Source organism: Xenopus tropicalis, chromosome 8 (genome assembly GCF_000004195.4).
Source record: "Xenopus tropicalis strain Nigerian chromosome 8, UCB_Xtro_10.0, whole genome shotgun sequence".
Taxonomy (NCBI): Eukaryota; Metazoa; Chordata; class Amphibia; order Anura; family Pipidae; genus Xenopus; species Xenopus tropicalis.
In genome coordinates, this window is record NC_030684.2 from 112,124,880 (window position 1) to 112,138,503 (window position 13,624).

Here is a 13,624-nt window from a genome sequence, read left to right on the forward strand (position 1 = left end):
TTCATATCTCCTTGTACTTAGAAAATTGTGAACACAAAAAAAACATTTTTTTTGTGCCAAAGACTGGGACTGTCTAGCCTACATTACTGTTGGAACTGTGGGTTAAGCTTGTAGAACCAATGTAAAATGTATAAAAAAAACCCAGGACTGATAAGTAAGTAATGCAATTGAGATGATAAGAATCTGGACTGAAAGCTGAATCATTCTTGAAGCACAAAAATGTGCAACGAAACGTCTTTTTTTTAATAGCAATCAAATTGGAAAAACGGATAATGAAACTCTAATTACAAATGAGTGCAAGACCAAAATATATCAAGTATAAAGATGAAGAAGGAGAGCATTGTCAGCAAGCCTCTATGGGGACAACGCAGCCATAAACTATCACCAGACTGCTGATTTCTAATCAGTGGGAAGCAGAAAGGAGTTTTATAATTACCTTAAAGAAGGTAACCCATGCCGGCAGGGAAGAGGACTAGAATTCTAAATTACCAGAAATTAAACATATTTATTCAGCTGTTAGTTCTTGATGCAACACAAAGAGAAAATGTACAATATAGGTCTATAAATGATAAAGTTAACAGCCTCTACAGGGCCATCTACTAGCAGGACAAGACCAGATCTGGTGGGACAGTTTTGATCATTTCAACTGGGCATGTGTGTCTCGCAGGGAGTAATATTCTACAGACCATTCTGTAATTGGATAACAGTGCATTGGGCCAATTTGCCCTTTGCACCTTGTCGGCATAGTGCATTAGCAGATGCGGAAGTGCAGCGTGTCATAGCTTGCTGCAGAACCAGTCGTAGGGGCCACTGGCATATTTAGATGAAAGTAGCATCTGTCAATCTACATATGTTACTGATTGTAGTGTATCTGGCCTTACCATCCACAGGCACATCAGTTGCAGACCTTAAAAGTCTCAACAAACCACCCAGGAAACCTTTTTACTTACCGGCCCAAAACCTTATCTCATGGTTGCTCACGTAAAAACCATGTATCTTTGGAGGCTTTTGGAACTGAATTAGGAAAAAAGGTTTTGTCATGGAATTAAACTGAGTATGTAGTATGTACATTTTGTCTTATTTATTGAGGCCAGGACCTTGATGGAAGAGTGCATTTTTTTCATCCAAACTTATTTTCCGGTATACTGACATGACTATTTAAAAAAATGCTCATGTAAAGGTATAGGATCTATTATCCACAATGCTTAGGACCTGGGGTGTTCAGGATAGTTTGGATCTCCATACCTTGAGTCTACTAAAAAAATGTAATCATTAAATAAACCCAATAGGATAGTTTTGCCTCCATTAAAAATTAATTAACCAATCTTAGAATCAAGTACAAGGTACTGTTTAATTATCAGAGAAAAAGGATTAAAAACTACTACATGTATAGCAGTGATCCCCAACCAGTGGCTCGGGGGCAACATGTTGCTCCCCAACCCCTTGGATGTTGCTCTCAGTGCCCCCAAACCAGGTAGTTATTTTTGAATTCCTGACTTGGAAGCAAGTTTTGGTTGAATAAAAACAAGATTTACTACCAAATAAAGCCCCCTGTAAGCTGATAGTGTGCATAGAGGCTGCCTAATAGCCAATCGTAGCCCTTATTTGGCACCTCCATGAACTTTTATGGTGACTGTGTTGCTCCCCAAGTCTTTTTACATTTGACTGTGGCTCATGAGTAAGAAAGGTTGGGGACCCCTGATGTATAGGATCCCTTATCTTAAGCCATTTATGCAGAAATATCTGAATTACGGGAAGACCAATCTCCCATAGAATCCTTATTAAGCAAATCTATGTAATAACAAAACAGTAGCGTTTAGCTTTTGGTAACTAAGCTGTATAAATTCCTATCAGTGGCAAAACAATCCTATTGGGTTTGTTTGATGTTTAAATGATTTTTAGTAGACTGAAGGTATGAAGATCCAAATTATTGAAAGATGGCCTTCCTGTAATTCAGAACTTTCTGGATAAGAGACCCTGTACCTGTATTTTGAGATAATTGTAAGAATTCCTTTTTAGAAATGAAGGTTCCTTCATGGAAAACTATAGAACTATGACAGAGTGAGTAAACTTCTTGACTCCTAAGAACCTAACTAAACTGTTTTTTTTTTTGTATTCCAAACATGAAAAATGTAAGTAGGACATCGATCCTGCACAGCTCGTTTCATATTAGATTTTTTTTTTTAATTTACAAAAAAATAGGTTCTTTAAAGCTGCCGAGCGAAAAGTGGCTATGCTCTGTACCCACAAGTGCCCTTTCAGTGCCCGCCAATCTGAAAAGGGTTTATTTAAACAAATTGCGAGGAGGTGGTGATGAAAGGCAATATTCTGGTCGGCTGCTTGAAGAGCTGTAATCACTTTCATGTCATTTAATAATAGCCTGTGGGATTCTAGCAATATATGTGAGTGCTCAGCGAGAATAAATGGAGCCTGGAAAGTTCTCTGGCATAAAGCGCAGTGTATTTAAAGACCATATGTAATGTTACGTGACATGCTTTTGGTGCCAGCCCTAACCATTTTGCTGGCGGGCACACAAATCATTTCCCTTAAGCAAGCTATGGATGCTAAAAAATGCTGCATTCTTCTTAGGAGAACCAAGATTAAGGTGCCCCACCCTAGGGAATACACAAAAACAAAAGACCATGCCATCATTCTAATAGGTTTGTTCCATGTCGTAGCTACCTATGCATTGAGCGGCTTCAATTATCCTTTAACCTTCAGTCTGTTCCCTAGTGTCCATTGTAGACTGCCCTCTGTTCCTATCCAATCCACTTTTATCATCTCTCTGCAACCTGTTTCTTTCTCTCCACCTGCTGCAGTATTTTCTCTACTCACCATGCCAGTTGCTCTTCCATCTGTCTTTCCATTCTTATTATTCTCATCTCCCCCCCCTTACTATCAACTGCCCAACCTCCAAATTCCATTGCTGTACCCCTCCTGCATCCATTCCCTCTCATACGAAGTCCATCTTTATCATAAAGTACCCTCTCTGCACCAATATGAGCTAGGAAAGCTAGAAGCACAGCCTTTGTGGGAGCCATAAATATGGAGGTTAATGACAGCTGCTCAGAGAGCGAGCTATAGAAATGCTAGAGGAGACGTCATAAAACAGAATGATTACTAAGGATAAAGCTCCCAAATTGTGCTGGCTCAGTGAATACCATGGAATTTTGCTTTTTTTGACACTTGCAGAAAAGGAAACCCTTTCACTGCCCTTGAGTCCTTAAATGCATTGTGCTACTCTGTTAAGCCCATCTGCCTTATCAATAGGGCTTCTTCATTAAGCAGCCCGTCTGGCATTTGCTTAACCATGTGGAAAGAGAAGAGAAATTATATTTGTTATAATGGCTACTTTTTATTTTTCTTTTGCAAATACTTGGATTCTATTTATTTTTACGACCAGTTCTTTTTATTTATAAAATCAATATAATTGTTCTTCTTGGAATGGTCATGCTTCCATGTTATTTTTAAAGTGATTTACTGGCAAGAGGGACTAGGCAATCTTGGCACGCTCCTAATTAGAAGTAGAGGAAAAGATACCTTCCATCCCACAAATGCTTACTGAGATGTTTCTCTTTGGAAGCTGCTCGCTCTCTTAGTATGGAAAATATAATGTTCCGGTTACTAAAGTCCAACATCAAATAGATTGTTTTAGATTGCAATATGTTTTGGGCAGGGCCCTCTTTATCTCTTGTATAGGTTATTAGTTGTTTTGTAAATGTAATTTTGTTTTTTCAATGTATACAATATACTCATATATTGTACACTGCTGATATTTGTGTATATTATAAATATGTAGTAATAATGGTAAATTTATTTTTCCCATCAGGAAGAAGCTCACTGAAAATGTTACAAAAAAAAATCAGGAAAAATTGAAAACCAACAACCCAGGCATTTCTTCTCTAGTAACATCTTAGTGCTAAAAAAACTAAGAAAAATAACTTCATTTTTTTTCCCATCTCTAAAGGCTTCTTTAATTACTGCCCTCTCATTAAAGGTTCTCTGATTCACTCATGGTCAGGCAGATCACTCTTGCCTTGGTGACCAATTCATATGGCCAATTCATACATTTAAAGGAGAACAAAACACTGATTAATAGATGGTCATCTTCAAAGGTCTCCCTCCGCACCATTGAGGACTTCCTAAACTGCCCTGTTTGCTACACCTGGTTGTAACGGAGTCCCCTATTGTATCATTTCAGGTGCTGTACTCACCTCAGGAGCATGCACAGTTACAGCCAATTCAGACCTGGAGAAGAGGACCTGAAAAGGTACAAGATGGCGCTCACCAGCCCTAAGGGGCTGATTTATTAACTTTTGACACTTTTGAGTATTGTTGGTAAAAAATATTAATAAAGTGATCACAGGAAAAAGCAAATCATGTTTTTTTGCCCCAAATCATGGTAAAACTGAATGTTGAAAACTAATAAATCAATGTTTATATTTGCAGGATACGTGTAGAAAGTGAATTTGTATATAATATTTTGGGTTTCATTGTTAAAAGGTTTTCATGTTTAAAATGTTGTCTTTATTATGCACATAATGCAGGGCTGTACAACACGGATGCCTATACTGGACGAGCCGAGGCACTCGCTTATTATGCGCATGCATGTGTAATATACTTCTACCCCTGCTTTTCAGTATAATGATTATAGTCAGTGATGGGCGAAATGTTTCCCCAGGCATGGATTCGCTGCGAATTTCCACATTTTGCCATTGGCGGATTGTTTTGCGAAACGGATGAAAAAATTTGATGCGGAAAAATTTGCCGTGCGTCCAAAAATTGTCACGGGCGACAAAAGAATAGCTGCGGGCGACAAAAGAATAGCCGCGGATGACAATTTTATTTTGACGTGCAACATTTTCGCCGTTTCGCGTTTTTCGGCGAAGCAAAACGGGACAGATTCACTCATCACTAATTATAGTAAAAAAAACATAATCCATGAAGTGTAATGTTTTCTCCTAGCAAACTTGCCTCCCTGCTAGCTGATCTTTTGTGTTGTTGGTGTGAGGTGTGGCCAAATGACTCGGGTTAAAAACGTTGGCATGAAGCATCATTTAACTGGCTAGGCCTGTGAACTACCAGCTAATGAGATGTCATGGGTGGGGGTTGTCCAGACAAATAACTTGCATTGGGCTCCAAGATTTCTAATGGCGGCCGTGCATCCAACTGGTTGTGTTTCAAGCTCACCATGTAACCATGCCACGTTTTATCTCTCCTATCTCTATTTTGCTTCAAGACAGGAACCTTATTCTGTGTTTTGGAACTCCTAGCACTTATATGGATTCTCATAGTTTAATTTGTATTCACTGTAAATAAATAAATACATACATAAATAAATACAATATAGTCCTTTTGCAAGGACCTCCCCTCCCACAAGTCAAGTCTACCCCTTTATCCAACCTTGAGAATTATGCAATATCTAAACTACAAAGAAATGTTTATCTGCCTTTCATTGTCTCCCACAGGGACCTTTTCTTTCTTTATTAAAAGGAAGAATGGCACCCTAGGGAGTTACATTGGTTATGCAGTCTTTTATGAAATCATACTTAAAAGAATCAGTATCCACAATCCCAGGGACTGCAGATCTCTTCTGGCAAGTGGGCAAAGCCTTCTTTTTAGATCAAGTTGGACTTAACAGGAGGATAATGATTACTCAGTAATACCATTTGGGCTTTGTATTGGCCCCATGCGTTCTATTGCCAAATCTTTTTTTGACAGTGATCTTTTGAATAAGCTTTTGACATGGAAGACATTTTTATTTTGTCTCTTAAGAAGCTTATCACTGATATATTTCTGATAATGCAAAGCCCAAGAAAATACAAACATTTTAAGCTAACATCACAAGTTATTTCTCCAGTCTATGTTATTATTTCAGTGATGTTATAACTCCAAGGTACGTTATATCTCCAAGGTACGTTATATCTCCAACAGACCTTCAGACAGCAGAAACAAATACGGGATCAATTAAGCTCAGGAACCAAACTTAAAAAGGGGTATTTTAATGTGATAAAATTGTAAAACTTCTGAAATGCTTAGGTTACTTAGAATGTTCTTGCTGTTTAAACTCACTACACCATCCCTCTACTGACAGCTGCTTTCATTTTAATAGAATCTACTTGTGGGTCTCCTGGTAATGGGGCAGTAAACCCCCCTTTTAACATTATTTCAGTGAATAGTACTTGTGCTTTTTGCCTATTATTCTAAAGAAATCCCTCTCTTCCCCTAGCTTCAGCCTTTGTTGGGCTTTTCGATAAAGGAGCATCTTATTATACAGAGGGATACTCATTGGGCTTGTGTTTTTTTATTTATTATTTATTGTGCTTGTATGAACCACAAAATAGAAATATTAAAACCATAGATATTTCATAAAATAAGACAAAAGGTATCTTCAACCCCATTTATTTGTATTGTGTTTATCAAGCAAAATAAACTTCATTTACACTATATAAGTGCTAAAAATTTTGTTTCCTTTAGTTTTGGATTTACACAATCACAACAAGAAGGCAGCTGCCATTTTTCTGGCACTATTATTAAGACAAGCTTTGTATCGCCCTAAATCATTTAGTTGCCAGAAAGGGGGACCTGATGCCCATCCCCATTCACTGGCTGCACAATTAGATAGTGAAGAGGGAGGGTGCAGTGAGGAGCGCAGTGACATCTAGGAAGTGCTGAATAGAAAGTGAAAGTAATTGTCTGCCCTGCCTCTATGCCTAAGGCATAAATGTCTTTATAATGGGTATAGATGTCTGGGTGACAGGTCCCCGTTAAGCTCATGTGGAAAAAGGGGGCATACTTTCCATTTAACTTTCAAATATTATAAATTATAAACAAATATTATAAAGGACATCTGTCATAACAAAATTGTTTTCTCCCGCCAGAGGTGTGGGCTGACAGAGCCAGCACTCCTATTGGGGGAAACAATAGTGTTTTTGGTAGAAAATCTCTCTAGCAACTGCTATTCTGCCCACACCAGGAGGGAACTCCCAGTGGGGGCAGCCATGTTGGGGCACATGCATGTGCATAATAAGCAAGTTTCCCAGCTTGCCCCTTATGCATATGCATGTAAGGTAGGATTGCTTGACTCCTCCCCAATGATAGATCACACACAATGAGCAAACTGGAGGACTGTGGTTGGCCAAATGGAGTGCAGGCACTATCAGCCCAAAAAAGCAAAAAAAAATAGCTCAACCATGTCGAATAATTTATTGCACATGGTTTGGCAATGAAAACATTCTTAAATTGGTTCCTATTATACATTTTGTAGTCCTTTTTTGCATCAAAATGCCCTGTAGTGCGACATACCAGAATAGGTGTTAAAAAGTATGTACTGAAAGAATTCATCATGTGGGGAGACTGGCTGTCATTGCCTGGAGAATCTGCCACAGAGTTCTGTTCTGTTTCTGGTAACTGACTGTTGGATTGTGAGTCTCGGAGAAGGGTTGTTTATATTAATTCTTAGTATCAAAAAAGACTACAGTACTTGGAGATAGGACCATAAGAATGACACAGAGCAGTTAGAATTAGCAATCAGGATCTTTTGGGATAGGATCTATGCCCATTTGCTTGCAGGTATGCTTGTATTTATGCTCCCTTTATTGTGGCAATGTATTATTTGTATTGTCTTCTTACATTTCCTTCAGTGTCCCCTCGCTCTAATAACAAAAGCTATTACAGTGCTAGGTCATATACAATGTCAGTTGAGGCTTCTCGGTTCAGCAGGATGAGCCCGGCTGCCTGCTTTAAACCACTTCATGTGATTGCCAGTACGGCAAGGAAGCCAGACGTAACTAATTCATTTTTTTTAGCAGAATGTAAGTGTTTATAGGCGTGAGCTACTATTCTCCACACTCCTTACGGAAATGGGAGCGGAACCCTGACGATTCCTTTTCAAAGTGAAATGTTTTTCTCTTCTAGATAAGAAGAACACATGGGATCCGGGTGTCTGGGAGGCTTGTTTTATAGGTACTGCTAAGTATGCAGGAAGCACTCACATATATAAAACATCTTAACGGTGTTCTGTATTTGTACTGCCGAATGAGCTCTTGCAGCATCGGGAAATGTAAGGGTTTTAAATTTATTTTTATCAACCTTGCTATTAACATTTATTCCTAAAGCAACAGAAGCATAAAGTATTGCGGCAGTGGAGACACAGACAAGTCAACGTTAAAGGGGTTGGTTCACTTTGAAATTAACTTTTAGTATGATGTAGATAATTTGCAGTTGTTTTTCATTTTTTATTATTTGCGTTTTCAAGTTATTTAGCTTTTTGTTCAGCAATGCTATCTGATTGCTAGGGTCTTGTTTACCTTGGCAACCAGGCAGTGGTTTGGATGAGAGACTGGATTATGAATAGGAGGGGGTCTGAATAGAAAGATTAGTCATAAAAAGTAACAGTAATAAAATTGTAAGCTTACAGAGCAATCGTTTTTTTTAGCTGCTGGGGTCAGTGACCCTCATTTGAAAGCTGGATAGACGTACAAAAGGAAAGCAAATGATTCAAAAATTATGAAAAAAATAAATAATAAAGACCAATACCAAAGTTGCTAAGAATAGGGCATTCTATACCATATTAAAAGTTAACTAAAAGGTGACCCATCCCTTAAATGGGCCCACTGTACACTTTCCAGTCAGAATGGTTTGACTTGAGACTTACCGTGGCCACAGATATGTGTTTGTGTCTTTGGATATATGGCAGCCTGCTGATACAGACTAGGGATGAGCACATTTTTTTGCATGGTATGAATTCACAATGGTAACAATCAAAATAAATTTGCAACGTGTTTTTTGTTTTGCCAGGCGAAAAGAAGGCGAGAGAAAATACCATTTGAGCTCAATGCATTTGGCCTGAGGAAAAAAACCCATTGACTCATCAACATTTTGCCATTTTGCACATTTATTGGAGCAGTGAAACAGGGCAATTTGCTCATCAACACTGGCACAAATCCATGTACTATGGCTACTGGTTAGTTCTGGGATTCGGCAGGCTTGAAAACTTCATCTGCTGATGTGCCATGTTGGCCAGTGCATAATGCATCTGGAGATGCAGAGGAAGTGATAAGGACCCACAGCTTCTCTTTACTTCCTGTTGTTCTGATCATTGGGACATGAACGATCGGCACAATAAAAAGGTGGCCATACTATACCTCGTACCCTCTTCATCCATTCAGCCTGTGGGCCAATCTTTCATAGGATAAAATATTGGCCCATGTATGGCCACCTTTAGAGATGCACTCAGTAAAGCACTTATGAGGTGGCCACTGGTGGTAGAAGAGTTTAACATATGTTACAGGTATAGGACCCGTTATCCAGACCAAGGGTATTCTGGATAAGGGGTCTATCCATAATTTGGATCCCCATACCTTAAGTCTACTAAAAAAATCAATAAAACATTAATTAAACCCAATAGGATTGTTTTGCATCAAATAAGGATTATGTATATCTTAGTTGGGATCAATTACAAGATACTGTTTTGTTACTACAGAGAAAAAGGAGATCAGTTTTAGAATTGGGAATTATTTGAATAAAATGGAGTCTATGGGAGACGGGCTTTCCGTAATTCGGAGCTTTCTGGATAACGCGTGGATTACCTGTATAACTACACTAGGGGGCCAATTTACTATAGATCGTAGTTTTATTTTTCAGGATTCATAATTTTGTGCGAAAAATAGGAATTATTCTGGGAAAAAACAGGATTTTTTCACCGTTTATTATGCATCAAAACACTGAAAAATACAAAAGTAAAGCCATGCCATCTAAAACCTGTCATGGTCATGCAGAAATCAATGAGCAGCTCTTCCATTTACAGCTGTAAGATCTTTGTGGGTTTTTGCATGTTTCTGTGTTTTTTTCATTTGTGCTTTTTTTTTTTAAAAGGCTGTTTTAATAAATCGCTTGGCATTCGTGCTTTTAGAGAAAGTGAGTATAATTGTGGTTTTAAAAACCACAAAAATGAGAAAGTTGGTAAATGGTGGCCATTTATCTATGGCACAATAAAAAAAATGTAAGGTAATACGGGTACAAACAAGATCATTTGAAAGGATGCTTAAAATAGGACCATCTGCAACACTGTAACTGTTAATATTGAAAACACTGTTTGGAAATGATACAGTGCATTTCAATTTTCTTTCAGAAACACAAGGTCTTTATTTTTGATTCCCTGTTGGCGTTAAGGTGGCAGAATGGATGTGATAAGACATTTTTATCGAGGTTCCAAAAATGAATCAAATTCAATCATTTCTGGTTTTCAGCAACAAATATTGAACCAGACTGAATTCCTATGGGGAAAATACATTCCATTTCTATTTCATCTAAGGCCAAATAACTAAAGAAAAAAAAGCTATATGAGAAATATATATGAGGTATTTGATCTGATCAGCCACTGGATGTGTTTGTTATCCCCTTCCATTTCCACTCTGTTGTGTCACGATTGGGTCAGAATAAATATAGTGCACCCCCTTTTTTAAAACAAGTTCAATGAATAGGCCTTGGGTTAATCAGACTTTCTGCCTATTTATTTTGATTAGTTTTTTTTTCTTGGCAAAACTGAAATTGTAAGTAAAGTCACATTCTATTTGCTGTTCCAAGCACAAGTGAAATAAATCAGCAACCCACCGAGAAGCCCTGGAATAATTATTTGGATAATAACTGATTAAGTAATTATTTCATTATAGGATATTGTGAGCATATTCCATCCATTCTAAAAATTTAGCCATATAGCCAGTTGAGCAAAATTAATATGATATTAAGAATCACTTGCGAACACAGTAGGGCTCATGTCCTTGGTACTTGTGTCAAAATGCATTCCTTGCCCTTCTGCATAGTTGCATTCAGTGCAACTCTGTCCCTCCTGACTTACAGTCCAAATTGTATGCTGCTGCACCTATTGAAGCAGGGAAACCTTTGAGCTACCTCCAACTCTGGACCAAGGTTCCCTTAGTGGCCTTTGTCAGTCGCCACAGCTCAGTTGCACTGAAATGATAGGACACACACGTCACTCACAAAGTGACGGCAAGCAGACTTGGCGCAACTGTGCCTTGGCGCATTGGACGCAATTGCAGTAGGCATGGCACAATTACGTCAAGAACATTGCGTCTTTAAGACTGCAATGATACCGGAAATCTGGGAAAAAATGCTTCATTGTGGGGAAAACATGGTGAATGTTCTTAAAATTGCACTTTGCTCACTGCAATTGCAGCCGTACATGAGAATTCCATAACTGAAGATAAGTTGCACTCACCATGGTTGTGTCTGAATGAATGCAATCATGCATGCTCATGTTCCCAATGCACAGTTAAAATGCAGTTAGTTTGATTCTTTTGGTCTTGTGCTCTTATTGATGCAATCCATCAAGGGCTAATATAGTAATTTCAGGGAGCCTGTATTTTATTCTTTGCCCCTGACAAAGACCCCCCCCCCCCCCATGAGGAGCATGTTTGGACACAGGTAATGAATGCCGTCAGTGTTGTGTCCATTTTACCTCCCTTTCAGCTACATTTGTACTGTAAATGTAGGCTGTTTTTCAGATGCTACCCTTTTTAGACAATTTCTCTGTAAGCTGGTTCCCCCTGACATGGTTCATGTCTAGGCATTGCAGAATAGAAAGCTGGATGCCCATACTCACAGTAAACCTTTTATACTGATAAATACCATGATTTGACATGAATGAGAGAATTGGACAAAGTCTATTCTGATCCAACCTATCCTGTTTCATATCTATCATGGTGAGGGTCAAAAATACAGAGCTCCCATGTATACTTCTCTAGTCCAGGGGATATATCTGCCTGTTGCCAACAGTTCTTACCCAGTAGAGTAGGGTATAGTGTTGTATCTATGCTATTAAACCAGCGGTTCTGGGTGCATAGTTGGCCACAGGAACATAAAGGAGTAATTTGCAGGTTTCCGCCTATAATGCCATGAGGTATGTGAAACCCTTCTGGTTTAAGAAGGCTCTCTCTGCTTGTCTTACATTTGAGAAGGGCTCTTGGGCCCTTTTTGAGCCCCTCTCTCCTTAACCAATATGGTTCTTTCGCTATAGTATTGTATGTTAGTTTGGAAATCTTTAACATCCCTAACTTCCTCCAAACTCCCTTCATGCTCTAAATTTATTCTGTGCCAGCTTTGCTTACCTAGGAATACACTTGATTGGCATGGATATACACACACAGGCAGGCAGAGGGAATGGAGGAGAAAGATTATATTTCCCGTACACAATATCTAAGATTTGCACCAACTTTATTAGGTTTAATTACCTCACAGTAGAATGAACACACTTCAAATGATTAAACAATTATAGAAAGATAATTTAATGACGTTTAATGAAATAGAAATCCGCTGTCTCCTTTCACTTGTGAAAATGTGTAAAGAAAGTACAGCAGAAATGCTTAGGAGTTGAGGCAGCAGTAAATTCCATTAAGACGTGAAAAAGTCAGAAGTGGTATCATATTTTTTGGGCCATTAATGTTGAAAATAACTAGTTTTTATAGGCAGATTTCTTTTACAATATATCTGTGGGCACTGAAAAATTCTTATCTCAAGTTACAGTAGATGTAGTTGCTGAACTTAACCCTTCTTCTATGTTTCCCTTACTGCCACGTCATGGTGGCATTGCCTCCAGACATCTGAAAGGATCATTTAATAGATTTAAATAGTAAATGTAATCTTTTTTTTGCTCAGTTCTCTATTGGGGTTATGTAGTAAAAGGTACTTAGTTTGCCAAGGAGCAGTAACCCATAGCAACCAATCAGCAGGTACACATTTATTGGTCACCTGTTTAAAAGCAAATATATTGCTTGTTATGGGTTACTGCTCCTGGGTTAACTTAGTGCCTTTTATTACATATAGGGGTATGTCTCATTAAGGGGAAAAATCACATAATTGATATCAGTCTACTCTAGAATTCCATAAACCCTACTTTTTTTTTTTTTAATTAAATATTTCAATTTTAGGGTAAACCTTCCAGGCGGCCCAAAATTAGATTTCACTATTACAGCCTCAATGTGCCCAAACCCTGGAAATATTCAACAAACATAAGTAATGTTGGAATATATGGTGTTCTCAAATATCCCTTATTGTTTCCAATATGGATGAGTAAAAGTGGTGGATTGTTAGAATAGCAGACTATCCAACTGGTATCCAGATTAAAAATTGGCAATCTGGGGAAGGACATTTGATAATATTGGACCTGTTTTAGCTCCATCTATTAATCATACTTGTTATAAGGTATTTAATTCATTTATCCCTTTGTAATGTGTCCTTTATAACCTAAAGTGCCTTCTCCTAGAACAGTGATCTCCAGCTCATTTTATCTTGCTGGCCGGTTATTTCTGCTACATCATGTTTGAGGGCCTGATTGTATTAAAATGAAAATGTCACACAATAAAGTCTTTGGAGCAGATTGGGGGTCATTAAAACTCTTTGAAGGCCTACATCAGGCCTCTGGGCCTCCAGCTGGACAGTCCTGTCATAGAGGAACCTGCTTGGTTCAGCTGTAACAGGCCACTGATACAATACCAATAAAAGAAATGATATGCCTTCATACTGGCAAGATCCAAGAACACATTTAATGGAGAACTAAATCCTAAAAATGAATATGGCTAGAAATGTAATATTTTATATACTGTAC